The sequence below is a fragment of the Artemia sp. Qi Xiang Cuo genome, chromosome 7, assembly GCF_049724085.1.
Source record: "Artemia sp. Qi Xiang Cuo chromosome 7, ASM4972408v1, whole genome shotgun sequence".
Lineage (NCBI taxonomy): Eukaryota > Metazoa > Arthropoda > Branchiopoda > Anostraca > Artemiidae > Artemia > Artemia sp. Qi Xiang Cuo.
In genome coordinates this window covers 63,466,462-63,480,167 of record NC_142800.1, presented here as the reverse complement: position 1 = coordinate 63,480,167, position 13,706 = coordinate 63,466,462, and the positions used below count along the sequence as shown (strand labels likewise).

The 13,706-nt window shown below is 35.3% G+C and overlaps 1 protein-coding gene and 1 long non-coding RNA gene across 12 annotated transcripts in view; one reads left to right on the top strand and one right to left on the bottom strand.

Annotated features, from left to right (window-relative positions):
- Positions 1–13,706, top strand: part of LOC148950561 (protein turtle homolog B-like) — a 380,785-nt gene that overhangs the window by 119,832 nt on the left and 247,247 nt on the right. The gene's annotated exons all lie outside the window — the stretch shown is intronic.
- Positions 1–13,706, bottom strand: part of LOC148950564 (uncharacterized) — a 62,176-nt gene that overhangs the window by 27,132 nt on the left and 21,338 nt on the right. The window contains exon 2 of one of the 4 annotated variants that reach the window (XR_016142007.1): positions 12,239–12,467. The exons of 1 other annotated variant lie outside the window; for it this stretch is intronic. This is a non-coding gene — a long non-coding RNA (uncharacterized LOC148950564). Of the gene's footprint in view, positions 1–12,238; positions 12,468–12,595; positions 12,787–13,706 lie in introns of those variants that run through there. 2 more of the 4 variants (XR_016142010.1, XR_016142009.1) reach the window with 2 other exon arrangements.

Genomic DNA, 13,706 nt, shown 5'->3' with positions numbered 1-13,706 from the left:
TTTAAAAATAGAGTTGTGAGAAGGAGTCAAATTTTAGCGTTTAGAGCGAGGTTTTGAGGAGGGTACAGCCCCTTTCATGCACGGAATAATTTCTTTTTGTTTTAAGTTTCAATGTCGCTCCTTAATTTCAGTTAAAAAAAACTTGTTTTTTTTTAATTATAAAAAGAAACGAAGGATATTCTAAGGTGGTCAACTTTAAGAACAGACTAGAACAAAAAAAGACTTCACGCCTGATGAAAGCCAGCTCTGATCCAGAGGGGCATAGTGAGTTTGGAACAAAAATCTACCCACAAGTTTGACAAAACAGATAAATACTAAACATATACGATTATTCTCGTATGGTTTAAGGTACGTAAAGGTAAAAAAAAGGTTAAAGCTATTGCAAGTTATTCCTATTTATAATTGTGCAGCCAAGAGTTCTTATTGAGAGGGGAAACTACCGAAGGTGCACATTTTCTATTTTTTCCGTATTGCTACATAGTTTTGCATATTTCATAGCCTAAGGTTCGTGTGCCCCCAGCTCTCCAAACAAAGTGTGTTTGTATACGAAACAAAAGGACTTTTATTGTCCAAACGGTAAAAATAAAGGTCCCAAAGACAATTATCAGTCCCTTTTTTCCCTTGTTCCTCATTTACCCTATGGTACTCTCATTTTGGCTATCAAAATACGATTTTTGGCTTATCAAAAAGCAAAATTAAATACATTACAATTGGTCCTGCCAGTCCTGACTGAATGATCGTACTGCTCAAGAATAGAATCGGGATTGCATCCCTCCCATTCACTTTGTCTGCTTGATCGCACAAATTTGTGAAAAGATACAAGTTGACAACATAAGAAAAGTATATGAGTATGAGTATGAGTATATAAGAAAAGTATATGAGTATGAGTATGAGTAGTACTGCTCAAGAATGGAATCATAATCGCAGCCCTCCCATTCACTTCTTCTGGTTAACCACATAAATCGGTTAAAGATGTAAGTTGACAACAAAAGAAGTGTCCAAGATTCTGATAGTACTGCTCAGGAATGGAATCATGAATGCAGCCCTCCCATTCACTTCTTCTGGTTTACCACATAAATCGGTTAAAGATATAAGTTGACAACAAAAGAAGTGTCCAAGATTCTGATAGTACTGCTCAGGAATAGAATCATGAATGCAGCCCTCCCATTCACTTCTTCTGGTTGACCACATAAATCGGTTAAAGATATAAGTTGACAACAAAAGAAGTGTCCAAGATTCTGATAGTACTGCTCAGGAATGGAATCATGATTGCAGCCCTCCCATTCACATCTTCTCGTTGACCACACAAATTGGTTAAATATGTAAGTTGACAACAAAAGAAATGCCCAAGATTCTGATAGTACTGCTCAAGAATGTAATCATGATTGCAGCCCTCGCATTCACTTCTTCTGGTTGACCACAGAAATTGGTTAAAGATGTAAGTTGACGACAAAAGAAGTGTCCAAGATTCTGATAGTACTGCTCAGGAATGGAATCATGAATGCAGCCCTCCCATTCACTTCTTCTGGTTGACCACATAAATCGGTTAAAGATATAAGTTGACAACAAAAGAAGTGTCCAAGATTCTGATAGTACTGCTCAGGAATGGAATCATGAATGCAGCCCTCCCATTCACATCTTCTCGTTGACCACACAAATAGGTTAAATATGTAAGTTGACAACAAAAGAATTGACCAAGATTCTGATAGTACTGCTCAAGAATGTAATCATGATTGCAGCCCTCGCATTCACTTCTTCTGGTTGACCACATAAATTGGTTAAAGATGTAAGTTGACGACAAAAGAAGTGTCCAGGATTCTGATAGTACTGCTCAAGAATGGAATCATGATTGCAGCCCTCCCATTCACTTCTTCTGGTTGACCACATAAATCGGTTAAAGATATAAGTTGACAACAAAAGAAATGCCCAAGATTCTGATAGTACTGCTCAGGAATGGAATCATGATTGCAGCCCTCCCATTCACATCTTCTCGTTGACCACACAAATTGGTTAAATATGTAAGTTGACAACAAAAGAAATGCCCAAGATTCTGATAGTACTGCTCAAGAATGTAATCATGAGTGCAGCCCTCTCATTCACTTCTTCTGGTTGACCACATAAATTGGTTAAAGATGTAAGTTGACTACAAAAGAAGTGTCCAGGATTCTGATAGTACTGCTCAGGAATGGAATCATGAATGCAGCCCTCCCATTCACTTCTTCTGGTTGACCACATAAATCGGTTAAAGATATAAGTTGACAACAAAAGAAGTGTCCAAGATTCTGATAGTACTGCTCAGGAATGGAATCATGAATGCAGCCCTCCCATTCACATCTTCTCGTTGACCACACAAATTGGTTAAATATGTAAGTTGACAACAAAAGAACTGCCCAAGATTCTGATAGTACTGCTCAAGAATGTAATCATGATTGCAGCCCTCGCATTCACTTCTTCTGGTTGACCACATAAATTGGTTAAAGATGTAAGTTGACGACAAAAGAAGTGTCCAGGATTCTGATAGTACTGCTCATGAATGGAATCATGAATGCAGCCCTCCCATTCACTTCTTCTGGTTGACCACATAAATAGGTTAAAGATTTAAGTTGACTACAAAAGAAGTGTCCAAGATTCTGATAGTACTGCTCAGGAATGGAATCATGATTGCAGCCCTCCCATTCACATCTTCTCGTTGACCACACAAATTGGTTAAATATGTAAGTTGACAACAAAAGAAATGCCCAAGATTCTGATAGTACTGCTCAAGAATGTAATCATGATTGCAGCCCTCGCATTCACTTCTTCTGGTTGACCACATAAATCGGTTAAAGATGTAAGTTGACGACAAAAGAAGTGTCCAGGATTCTGATAGTACTGCTCATGAATGGAATCATGATTGCAGCCCTCCCATTCACTTCTTCTGGTTGACCACACAAATTGGTTAAAGATGTAAGTTGACAACAAAAGAAATGCCCAAGATTCTGATAGTACTCCTTAAGGATGGAATCATGATTGCAGCCCTCCCATTCACTTCTTCTTGTTGACCACACAAATTGGTTAAGATGTAAGTTGACAACAAAAGAAATATCTAAGATTCTGATAGTACTGCTCAAGAATGGAATCATGATTGCAGCCCTCCCATTCACTTCTTCTGGTTGACCACATAAATTAGTTGAAGATGTAAGTTGACAACAAAAGAAGTGTCCAGGATTCTGATAGTACTGCTCAAGAATGGAATCATGATTGCAGCCCTCCCATTCACTTCTTCTGGTTGACCACACAAATTGGTTAAAGATGTAAGTTGACAACAAAAGAAATGCCCAAGATTCTGATAGTACTCCTTAAGAATGGAATCATGATTGCAGCCCTCCCATTTACTTCTTCTTGTTGACCACACAAATTGGTTAAAGATGTAAGTTGACAACAAAAGAAATGCCCAAGATTCTGATAGTACTGCTCAAGAATGGAATCATGATTGCAGCCCTCCCATTCACTTCTTCTTGTTGACCACACAAATTGGTTAAGATGTAAGTTGACAACAAAAGAAATATCTAAGATTCTGATAGTACTGCTCAAGAATGGAATCATGATTGCAGCCCTCCCATTCACTTCTTCTGGTTGACCACACAAATTGGTTAAAGATGTAAGTTGACAACAAAAGAAATGCCCAAGATTCTAATAGTACTGCTCAAGAATGGAATCATGATCGCAGCCCTTCCATTCACTTATTCTGGTTGGCCACACAAATTAGTAAAAAAAAAAAAAAAATGCAAGGTGACAAATAAAAAGAAAAAAGAAAAACAAGTGCTTGAACCTCCGTATTTTCGATGTTGACAATTTGCAACTTCCGGTTCACGAAGACGCCTTACAACAATAAGAGATATTTTCATGAAATAGTCGAAGTTTAATTTAATATTTTTGAATTAATTAGCAAAGGACACTTTTTCCTGAAAGCTCTCTAAAAATCAAAAAATTTGCGAAATCACTTAAAAAAGAACCAGAGGGAGCAAATGTTACATAATTTGGTGATGGAATAACTATGACAGAAATCCGTGGAGTCAAGGTATGTAGATTTAGCATACAAGTTTTCTTGAACTGACTTCAGAATGACTGAATTTCATAAAACAAATTTCACTTATCTTATTTTCGTAAATTTAAAATTTGTTGTTTGTGTCAATATCAAAATAGAATTATTTTTCTACTGTCATGAAAAACAAAAAAGACGCATTTTTTTTCTTAATTTTAAGCTGCTTTAAGTAAGCCCTTCCCTAACCTTAGAGTGGTTCAGACTTCTTATAATTTAGACCAAAAAGAAAGCAAAATATGAAGCAATCTGATATTTTCACACACAAAAAAAAATCTAAATTAGATGTCAAAACGTTCATAGTCTTGATGCACATCTATGGAATAATTTTCTAAATACCCTACTACGAAAAAAAAATATTACACCCTAGGCTAGGCTGAAATAAAAAAAAATCAATGAAAATCCTTGAGGAAGTCATGGGAACTGGCCAAACGCGTTAGTTCTAAACCTGACAGAAGAGAAGACGAGTACTTGTCAGTGTCAGTGTCGAATGCCTAGATGCTTGGACGAGCTCGTAGTAGTATCTGTAGTGATGCATCCATTATCAGTAGATGCAATTTCAAATTGGTGGAAATTTCAAAATTTCGAATGCAACCTTTAGCAAACATAGAACGTGGGCCCTGAGATTTATATTTTTCAGAACACTTAAGAACATTCGGAACACTGCAGTGGTATCCAGAAAATGAATTTATACGAAAATGGATTCCTCTTATTCAGATTCGGAATTTTTTTTGAAAATTATCATCCTTTAATCTTCCCATTAGGGATGAGTAAGAAGGACTTTCCAGACGTTTGTGATTCCCTCCGAATCGATAAACCGAAAGTGCCCAAAGTCGAACATTTCACCACATTTGCCACTCAAATTTACAGCTATTTCACTGTTAATGCAGGTTTTATCTATAAACTGGTCAGCGGCTTCAATTTTTGTGGAAGGGATTCAAGAAGCTTGAGTTAAGCTTAGGGAGATGTATAGTTTTTCTTTTTTGTGTCTCCAGCTTTTCCCACTTTTTGATTTTATTATTACGCCATAGGTACTGTTACTGTCGATGTGTATGATCCCTATGATTCAAGTATTTTTGACACTGCTATATTCAGCAGAAGTAGTTGCAGAGGAGAGGAATGATTCCATAAGATCGTCACCCCTCCCTTGAAAAACGAAAAATATCGAAAGGGGAATATTTGTCCTATTTCAAAAACACACCAAATATTCGACGGAAGTTCTATTTCATAATTCTTACCCTCTGCCTCCCCCTCAGCGAAATCGTGCTGACGTGGGTACCGTAAGCCGTAGCCTTTGAACATTTGTCCGGTTATAATTGCTGAGTCGCGAAATAAACAGAATGGCTTACTAGGCTGAAACGTTTTTTTTCGCATCTGGAAAAAAACGCAAATATTTAATGTTATGAGAGTTGTTGATTTCAAGTTACTATACATATTTTATAGTATAGTATTGTATGTACATACGCACTTACGTGTCATTTTACCCTTTTTTTGTTCTTCCCCTTTGCTAAAGAAGATAGAGAGATGGAGATAGATATATGGACACTTTAGATAGAGAGGGAGAGAAAAAGGGAGAGGCTAGAAGTAAATTGTTAATCAAAACTTCCATTAGTGAGAGTTTGGAGAGGTTCGCTGTGAATTAGTTCTGTATTATTCGATCTGCCTGCTGCTGTGCAAAGCCAAATGCAAGTTATAAACGGTAAAAGTAGTTTTGCCTTATTACAATTAATAAGAATGAGTTTTACTGAGCAACACTAAAACTTAATAGGGTGTATTGGGCCAGGGCTCCAAAAATTCAAAACGGGATGATCAACCTTCACTAGCCGTCACATTTTGTTGAAATCCAGCAATACACGTGGTACATGTTCCAAATATACAAGAATGTATGCCTCATTTCTCATAGAAGAATGATTGACTCAAAACCCTGAAAAATCACAAATAAAATCTTCGCTCTTGCTTCCCATAAAGGTAGATTTTCATTTAACGACCCGTTCTGGTAGACGTTTTAGTGACAAGAATACTCCCCCCCCCTTCCTTAAAGGATGGGTTGGGTACAGATTGCGAAAGGCAAAACTACGACATATATTCTAGGCTGATACAGAAATAAATTAATGTGTTAGGCAATATTCATCAATTTTATAACGACTGATTTTAGGAGCCACACAGCTATTATTTTAGGTTTTTTTACAGCTATTATCAGCTTTTCAATGAAATAACGGGTGTAATCTTCATCAAGGGTGGACCGCTTTTGGGTTTTTTCCCCTTCTAAAATTGTGTATTTTTTTATGTTCATTACTGTTGTAAGGTAACTTTAGTTTTTTTCGGAGGGAGGCAGTAATAAAAATGAATTTATTTTTTAAGTCAAATAAGAAGTACCCAAAAATGTGAAAGAACTAGATATTTTTTTTCGGGGGGGGGGGGGGGGTTCATCCTTTGCAAAAAATTAACGGTTTCGAATCAGCATTGAAAATATATATTTTTTTTTTGCGAATACACTGTTTCCAAATTGTAATTAATTAGAGTTTCAGTTACGTTAAATTTTCTAATTCAGTTTCATTTCTTGTAGTTTGTTTGAGTTTGAAAAGGCAAGTTTGTCAAAATTCAAAAAAACAATAGTAAATCATCCAAAAAAATATGGGCAAGTGGAAAGATTCTGGGCATTTTGGGAGGGCTGGAAGGCCTCTCCCCTTGCTTTCATTCCTAAGAAGAGTGGGAGTAGTTCTGTGTTTCTTGGAATCATTTGTTAAATTCGAGCCAAACAAAACTCATCCCGGTACTTTTTTCTTATAGCCACCACACTCAAGATCTTGTATCGTGAACATGAGACAATAACGGGTTTTCAGGGTCTTTACGACAATATTAGCTTCGGCTTGGTGGGAAACTACATTGTAGCTACATTCTAATTAAATATTTAGTTGGTATTTGGTTAGGTAACGTATTTAATATAATGCACTCTGGGGCTCTATAATTCTTTGTTGTAGTTTTCATAATTTTGTTGATAAAGTATTATATTTTCATCATATCTTGTTTTATGTCGTTAGCATTAACAAACTTCACTTTTCGACAGAACTTGAGTGTAGCTGTAAGACGCAAGTACCTTCATCCCTATTTAATCACTCCTCCCTTTACTAAAAGTTTTTCGCAACATTTATTCGCCGAGCTCTAGGATAAGTACCTCTCTTATCTGGATCTGACACCGTCAATTATTTACTAATATTGTCGTGGGATCTTGACAAATCGTCTGCCTTCTCCCCACAACGATATGCAAAAGTATTATTCTTCAAGTCAGTGATTGACTTGCTTTTCGCACAATTTTGTGTAATTACCAGCCATGGTTTCTTGCACCATTAATCTTCACCTTTACGGTACCTACTATTGAAATACCTCGTAGCTATTCGGTAATACAATCTGACTCTGCACTCTGGACCGGCTATTAATTTTTCAACGGTTGATGTTCTGATCAATGAATTTCTTTTTAGAGAAGGGTCCGCGACACTTTCAAATAGCAGCGGCGGATGTTTAGTCGATATCACTTCCGAATTAAAAGCATTGGAAACGTTCTAAGGTCTTAGGGGAGACTGGTAATTTTTAAGATTTTACAAACGATTACGCTCCCTGTCAAGAAAGATAAAAACAATGAATAGGGGGGGGGGTGGGTTAAATATGATGTGTCAGATTTTTTTCCTTCTGAAAAATGACGAGTCTACAATAAGTATATCTTTTAATGGGTATGGCATTCAAGCGAACATGTTTATTGAAGTAGTGATTTGATACAGTATAGATTAAAAATTAATTATTTCCATGTTACAGCGTCAATCTTTTTTAAAATCACCCTGTTATTCCTACGTAGAAAATACGATCTTAGACAGAGCCAATTTTGTCTAGAAAGAAAAAAAAGATATTAGGGAGAAAATTGGGCCAAAGGCTTGTTAGAAAGCCAAGAAAAGAGAAAAAAAAGATAATAACAGAAAGAAACAAATCGAACATTTTGCCTTTATAAAATAAGGCATATTGGGCATGGATGAAAAACAGCCAACGGAAATAGCAAGCAACTAAAAAAGTGGAACACAAACAAGACGAAAAACAAAAGAAGAAAAACCAGAAAACCTATTTGCTTTTCTTTATCATGATTGGTCAGTTTAGCTAAGATTTCTATCCAATTTTGTCGAATTCAATAATCATCTGAGATTAGGGGTGCCCCCATGGTTTAGCTCTACAGTGGCCCATGGTAGTAACATTACTTTATTTGCATGTTTTTCTTGAAAAGGCTCGATCAAAACAGAAAACACAAATTACCGTTCGCCGGAAAATTAAATTTTCTGTATGTTTTAAGTGACAAATGTTAAGTTATAAAAAAGTTTTTTACTGTATTCAGCAAAAACAAGTTTGAAACGTCACTGGTTTTGGACGGACTCCCATCGTCCCCTCACATCGGCTTGCCACTTTGAAAATATTGTGACTAGTTTGGCAAGGATTAGGACAATTCACCTTTCTAGACTCTTAACATAACTTATTCTACTCTCATGGCAAGTTTTGCTGTTACGGGAAGGTGTCAGTCGTGGCCCTTGTGTACAGGGGTGGATCCAGGATTTTTTTTAGGGGGGGGGGGGCACGAAATAGGTTGATCCGATAAACTTGCGTTAGGAGCAAGTTTAATTAAGGCAACTTGTGTTAATTAAGTAAATTACACTACTTTATTGTCCTCCCAAGAATGTTTTGCCTCCTTCATGGATTAAAAAAAAAAAAATTTGTTTTTCTGTATTTTCGCTGGCAATCGGCAATTAGCTGTTTTTTTCTTCTTTTGTTAAAAAAAAAAACAGAATTGCCCTCCCCTAGATTACGAAAATTACCTCTCTGCCCCTCCCCCTCCCCCTGTAAATTCCGTGAATTTACATCACTGGTAGAGAATTTTACAAATTGTCTTTTCTCCTATATGCTATCCAACGGTTAGCCAGTGAAAATAAATTCGTTTACATAATTTTGCCTAATTTGGCAGTTAATTGAGTATATTTTTTTTTGTAGTTATTATCTTATATTGCAAAAAAGTTGCAGAGTATCAAAGCAGATATAGCTTGTAGAGAACAACTTTTGGCATTGAAGGTGGGAAATTCATTGAAGACCAATCATGGCTAACCTCCTCTTCTTCTCATTAAGCTACTACGCCTCAACAAATACAATCAATAGCTAAACATTTAAAACAGGGACTTTCCTTTTTTTTCATTTTTTTAACCTGGAGATATACGCTTGTTTTTGGTGCGACGTTATGCAATATTAAACAAAAAAAAAAACAAAAAAAAAAGTTTTTCTAACTGAAAGTAAGGAGTGACATTAAAACTTAGAACGAACAGAAATTATTCCATATATGAAAGGGGCTGTCCTCTCCTCAACACCTCGCTCTTTACGCTAAATTTTTTATTCTTTTAAAAAATAGAGTTGCGAGAAAGAGTCAAACTTTAGCGTAAAATCTGCATAAAAATCTGATTCTTTTGATGTATCTATTGGTATCGAAATTCCTTTTTTTAGAGTTTCGGTTACTATTGAGCCGAGTCGCTCCTTACTTACAGTTCGTTACCACGAACTGTTTGATTATTTTGTTTTGAAGCGGCCAAAGAGACTAACGTTATATTTGGCAGGCCTTTTGCAATATAAATCTCTTTGACTTTTCAGTTCCCTATATTCTGTTAATAAAAACGTCGATACAAGTCCTCTACTGCCATGTTTATTAAACCTCTTTTGGCCACATTTCCAACTTCCCACGGTACTTAAGAGACTATTCGAGGTCATTAGAAAAGATTCTCTGTTTTCATTGTGAACTCAGGCGTCAATCCCAAGTCAGAAATCAATGTCTTGCCTAATCAGTCAAGATGTGATGACACTTCAAAATGAGATTCACTGTGTTGTCATAGGACACTCAAGGGGGGAGCCATGGAAATAATTTTCGGGACTCCCTTTCAGAGACCGATGATTGTAGTAATTCTGTTATCAATCATCGGAAACAGGGACTCCTGTTTATATAGACTATTATAATAACAGACTATTCAATTATTATGGACTATTCAGTTATGAATAGTTCAGTGTTGTGAAGAATTGTAAAGTTCTCCAGCGAATTTATAAAGGAAAATCATTTTTATTTTAATACTTTCCCATCGATTAGTTTTAAGATCAACGAGGGACAAGAATAAAACATATTAGGAATCAAGACTCCCTCCTCCGAGGAATCGTACCTGAAAACTGGAAGGTAAATAAAAATGTACCCTCACATAAAGAAAAAGAAATCACATGATACAAGTACTCACTTTACTTTGATTTATCTTTTAATCCTCTCGTTATTTGTCCTAAGCCACAGAATAATAATTTATAGTTTTAATTTTTCGGTTCATAATATGCAGCAGTGGTACCAATTGGGGGAAGGAATTGTGCCCCTTGACCTTGAAAAACGCTTTCTTTTTGGTGTTTTCACTGAAAAAAATGAAACAAACTAAAAATACTCCACCTAGATTATTTTTTTTTATTTCTGTATTATCAGGCAAAAATTTATATAAAAAATCTTCGCCCCATACATCTCCGTGAATTAGTGTCACTGATATGGAAATTGAAGAGCTATGAAATGGCTATTTTTCTCTTTTGCCTACTTTTTTCGGAATGTTATCATTTTCTCCGAGCACTGTTTCATTTCTGCAAAAGGCTACATAACTCTTAAGAGAATAAGACATCAAGGCAAAAAGCTATTTATTCTTTTTTTACTGCCCATAAAGGGGTATACAAAGTAAACAACGCCACAAATCACATCACCCCTGAAGCAAGAGCCCTATGTGGGATTGGGGATATATTATCAAAACACAAGCCATTGTTTTTGTTTTTTTGCTTCTATCTTCAAATATTGCCTGAATTTATCAAAAATATTGCTATCGTTGCTGTTGTCGAACTCCTGGTTTTCATGAATATATGGCAGTGATATTTATTTTAAAAGCAATATTTTTTCTGAATTTTAGAAAGAGTTTAGACGACTCTCCCTATTTTTCTTGTAGTTTCCATTTAATTTACCTATGTCTCGCATTTTCCCCCTTCCTATCAAGTCCTATCCCCTTCCAAAATAATTCTTTTATGCGTGCATGATCTTTAGAGTTGGAGTCTATCTTCATAAACGTTTATTTTTATGTCTTATTCTTATTCTTTTTTAACGGATATTTAAACTCGGTATTTATTGCTAGTAAAAGACTTTTTGAAAATATAAGCTTACGTTATAAATTTTTTCATTAATTTTTCCCACAGAAGATTTTAGTTTCAAAGATCCTTCGCAATATTTTCTGAATTTTTTCTAATACAAAAAGAAAAACAGAGCAAAATTTTCCTTTATATAGATTTAACGCCTGTTATTTACATAAACATGAACAGCTAAAAGTTATCAATTAGTATACATGAAAAAAGTAATTAACCAAGCCATAGCAAACACTTAGAAAATAAAAGAAATGTGTGCCTGGAAGAGAAAATTTCTTTTAAATTATATCCCAGGAATCTTCAAATTAAAGGGATTTCTAAAAGTATTCACCATTCCTCTATTGTACAAGAGTAATAGCGAAGCTAAGTAAGAGAAATGCTACTCAAACAAGACCACTTGGAAAATCCTTCTTTAAATGCAAAACTAGTAGACTTCAGTCACCACACCATAGCTATATACTCCTTGGTATACCCTCTTGATACCCACAAGAAAGTGGGTATATTTCAAAAGAAGAAGAAAAAAGAAAACGGTTAATTTTGAAAACCCTGACATGTTATTTTTCATAATGAGCCTGGATTAAGACTATAATAAGACTGGATTAAGACTGGATTAAGACTGGATTAAGACTGGAAAAGATCATTTTAATACCATTTCTTCCTGCCCTAAAATTCTCTGTTTCTTGAATTTTGAAACTTCATAAACTTTTAGTTTACTATAAATTAGGTTGATGAATTTGAATTATATAATTAGATTAATTATAATAAATATTATTAAAGTATTACATTATTAGACTAGCAATTTAAATAAATAAATTAATAATATAAATTAATGAAAATTAAGGACTTTGGCTGCTATGGTGCTATAATAAATAGTGCATGTTGCGTCTCACTAATGTGTAAGATAGTTTTGAAATAACAAGTACAATTTGCACTACTTACACAATTCGAGCATGGTACAACCTGAAAATATGTAGCTGCCTCAGAAATATATCTATAGGAAGAACCAGAATTTCTGTTTGCATTTGCAATATTACCAATAATTAGATTTTTGCTGTCGTGTAATCACGGTTCATTGACATATTTCCTCTTGATAAATGGTTTTCTTTTTCATGCCCATAAATTTTTGTTATCTGAAGCTGAACTTTTTCACTGAAGATTGTTTTACTGCCTTGAAAGAAATATTGTTTTTATAGATGATATTAACAGTGATCCAAATTAAAAATCTGGGTCGTAAAAGCATAGGAGCTAATACTTCTGAATGAAGGAATAAAAACATCCGAAATCCAATATTCATACCTTCATGGGATAGAAAAATGTCAATTGTTGATGACAAATGTCTTACTTCTAAAATATGAACGATTTTCTTCTTACAAGTCGTAGCTTCTAACTGACTTACTAAAATATAGATTATCCCACTCCAAATGTGCCGTTTCACCGTTTCTTGTGTGGACGAAGGCCGAGAACTAAATTTTTTCGGTACTTGTGCATTATATGGGCCTTTCTAAAAAGTCAAGTTTGGTTAATGCTAATGCAATAAAATAGGATGAATATATAATAGTTTATAAACAAATTTGGGCTATATATTTGCACATTAGGGGGGAGGGGGTAAAGCATATCATATATTAAATACGTAACATAACCTAACCTAGGTACCCCCCCCCCCCTAACCCCCAAAAAACAACAGTTTAAATATCGTAACGCAATGAAAACCACGCTACGCATCGCATTACTCTATAGCGGTCTCATGAGTTAACTCGTCAAAAACGGTTTTTCGTGACTGGCTTCCTTGTAAAGGCCCATATAGTGCCCAAGTGCCGTTTTTTCCTATGGCATTGGAAGGACCAATACTATAATTTTTTTTCGTATCCAGATTTTACCCTTTTAATGTATGTTGTGTCGGCTTTTGGATTAGTCAAAGTAGATGACAAAAGTTAAAGCATTTAGTTTTAGAACAGAAAATCGATTTCAGAATATAGTTTTGTAGCCCTCCTAAGGGATGTACTAACTCATTCTTGATGAGATTCCTTATATTGTGATAGAAACTAAGATAGGGGAACTTAGAAATGATTGCGTGAACAATCTTTGGAGAGACAATCATTCTTGTAATCATATTATCAGTCATCTGGGACAAAGAAATTGGGGCTTTGAATAACCGTTATTGGTAGTGTTGATTAGACTCCACTGATGAATCAGTTTCTCGTACTGTCGGACCTACCCCCCAAAGGGCTATTCAAGTGACAACAAAATAATGAGCAGCTTGATCGCTGTTCCGATGCGGAAGAAGAACTTCCATAAAAAGGGGTCGGTGGCTACAGCACAAGATTGGCTAAATTTAAAATTCGGACGGTCGCCATCTACTTTTTTTTAAGAGAAACCACATTTGATGGTTTTATTGATCTTCTGGCAT